Source organism: Podarcis vaucheri (assembly GCF_965113315.1).
Source record: "Podarcis vaucheri genome assembly, chromosome: 13".
Lineage (NCBI taxonomy): Eukaryota > Metazoa > Chordata > Lepidosauria > Squamata > Lacertidae > Podarcis > Podarcis vaucheri.
In genome coordinates, this window is record NC_138751.1 from 47,842,993 (window position 1) to 47,846,224 (window position 3,232).

Below are 3,232 nucleotides of genomic sequence, written 5' to 3' on the forward strand. Positions count from 1 at the left end.
TCTCCAATGAAAGAGTCCACCACCTCTTGTGGGAGTCTTCCACTGTTTAACTGCTCTTACTGTCAGAAAGTTCTTCCTGATGTTTAGTCGGAATCTCCCTTTTTGGAGCTTGAAGCCCTTGATTCGAGTCCTGCCCTCCAGAGGAGGAGAAAACAAGCTTGCTCCATCCTCCATGGGACAGCCCTTGAGATATTTGGAGAGGGCTACCCCATCTCCCTTTGAATTATGGTGCTGGAGGAGACTCTTGAGAGTCCCATGGACTACAAGAAGATCAAACACATCCATTCTGAAGGAAATCAGCCCTGAGTGCTCACTGGAAGGACAGATCGTGAAGCTGAGGCTCCAATACTTTGGCCACCTCATGAGAGGAGAAGACTCCCTGGAAAGACCCTGATGTTGGGGAAGATGGAGGGCACAAGGAGAAGGGGACGACAGAGGATGAGATGGTGGGACAGTGTTCTCGAAGCTACCAGCATGAGTTTGACCAAATTGCGGGAGGCAGTGGAAGACAGGAGTGCCTGGCGTGCTCTGGTCCATGGGGTCACGAAGAGTCGGACACGACTAAACGATTAAACAACAACAAATCCCATCTCCTCTCAGTCTCCTCTTATTAAGGATAAACATACCCAGCTCCTTCAATTGTTCCTCCTAAGGCTGGGTTTCCAGACCCTTGATCATCTCGTTTGCCCCCTGCACATGTTCTCCTGTGCACTTGTACTGGCTTGGTTAGGAAACCCAAACGGCCACCGGCAAAAAGTGGGTGGGTGGTTAATTTCTACCGCAGTGTTTTGTATTGATATGTGATCAGCTACCCTGGTTGCTAAATGTAACCACAGCTTGCATTCAGTAATCTTAAAATATATTTGCCCAGAGTTGGGACATTAGGTGGGAATCGTAATGGAAAGGCATACAATCTATTTTATTTATTTCATAAAAATTGCACACCACTTGATTGTAAAAATAAAAAATAATAATCTTCAAACTGGTTTATAAAAAGATAAAAACAGCAAAATGGAGAAAAAATTACTGCCCTGCTTTAAAAGCGATTGAATAAGTTAAAAGCGATAGAATAAGGGGTTTGCAGCCAAAATCACAAATTTGACTGCAAAATCCCACCTAAACCTTAGAGGACACACACACACACACACACACACACCCATATATATTGCTAGGATAAATTCATTAGAAAAAGAGAGAAAGGGGCTGTTTACTTATTTACTTGGAGCATTTTTTTCTGTGAATTTGTTGCTGTATTTCCCCAATAAAGACTGAAAAGATGACACTTCTTGTGGCCTTTATTAAAGAGTGATTTGCCAGCCTCACATTACTCCCCATTATAGTCAGTTGGTTTTACTCCCCAAAATATGGAAGCATAGGGTAGCTCAACCTCCCATGATATCTAATGACCTAATGACCACAAAATTATTATTAATTAAATTTACATTCCACCTTTCATCTGAAGATCACAGGTAGTTTACAGTATAAAAACAAAATACATAACACAGGCACTACCTCCTAGAGCTATGAAGTTCATAAAAGCGCCGATTATGTTTGCTATGAACCACAACAGGTAAATATGATCAGATGCTTGGAAGCTGTGGCTGGATGGTTACGTGGGAGCCGGTTGAAGTTAAATCCTTCGAAGACAGAGGTCCTCTGGCTGGGACGGGACGATATGGGATTGAGGGGGCAACTCCCATCTCTTGCGGGGGTGCAATTAGTGCCAGCACCGTCCGTCAAGAGTTTGGGTGTAATCTTCGATACCTCCCTCTCTATGGAGGCGCAGATTACAGCTATAACAAAGGCGGCATTTTTTCATCTCCGCCAAGCTAAGCAGTTGGCCCCTTACCTCTCTCGCCCTGACCTAGCCACTGTGATCCATGCGACGGTCACCTCCAGACTGGATTATTGTAACTCGCTCTACGTGGGGCTGCCCTTGAGACTGACCCAAAAACTCCAGCGGGTGCAGAATGCTGCAGCGAGACTCCTTACGGGGTCCTCGCTGCGAGATCACATTCATCCGGTGCTATACCAGCTGCACTGGCTCCCGGTGGAGTACAGGATCAGGTTTAAGGTGCTGGTTTTAACCTTCAAAGCCCTATACGGTCTAGGACCCTCGTATCTACGGGACCGCCTCTCCTGGTATGCCCCACAGAGGAACTTACGGTCCTCAAATAAAAACATCTTGAAGGTCCCAGGCCACAGAGAGGTTAGGCTGGCCTCAACTAGAGCCAGGGCTTTTTCGGCTGCGGCTCCAACCTGGTGGAACGCTCTGTCACAAGAGACAAGGGCCCTGCAGGACTTGACATCTTTCCGCAGGGCCTGCAAGACAGAGCTGTTCCACCAGGCCTTTGGTTGGGGCACAGCCTGACTCCCTCCTTTGGCAATCCTTACAATACTTTAGTTTATGGTTGCCATCAATTCTGATTTTAATTAATTCTTATGATGTTTTTATAATGTTGCACTATTTTAGTGTTGTTAGCCGCCCTGAGCCCGGCTTCGGCTGGGGAGGGCGGGATATAAATAAAATTTATTATTATTATTATTATTATTATGACAGCTAGAGAAAAAATGAACCTCTCTTCATTAAATGCAGCTTCAAAAGTGGACATCTCTAGCCAGTTTTTCGAAATCTGCCCATAATGGGTGGTCAAATAGAGCTTTCCATTTTACCATAAGATTATCAGATTATAATTATCAGATTATTATCTGAAGGCATCCCTGTTTAGAGAAGTTTTTAATGTTTAATGATGTACTGTGTTTTTAATGTTCGGCTGGGATATGCCCAGAGTGGCTGGGGAAACCCAGCCAGATGGGAAGGGTATAAATAATGAATTATCATTATCATCATCACCATCATTTGCATTATTTGTTATTGCTTCACAGCCTTAAAACATGGGAAGAGCAACAGTGGACCACAGTGCAAGACGCCATTCTTTGTCAGCAACACAGCTCTCTTCCCCCACCCCCAAAATTTGCAATTATTATTATTCCCTATTAAATTTGTATACCGTCCTCCCTCCTAAATTCACAACATAGATATGCGTGGGGTGGAAGAAGCGGGTAATAACTAGCGGGCCACGTTTGGCCTTTTGAACCAAACTTCAGGCGCAATTCAAATTGCGCGCGAGAGGCGCATGGCGCGCGCAAAGCACCGCGGGCTGCCAGGGCTGCAAGCGCGCGCCCGAGGCGCCCGAGCCCCGGGGTTGCCGTGGAGACGACGGAGGGGGGC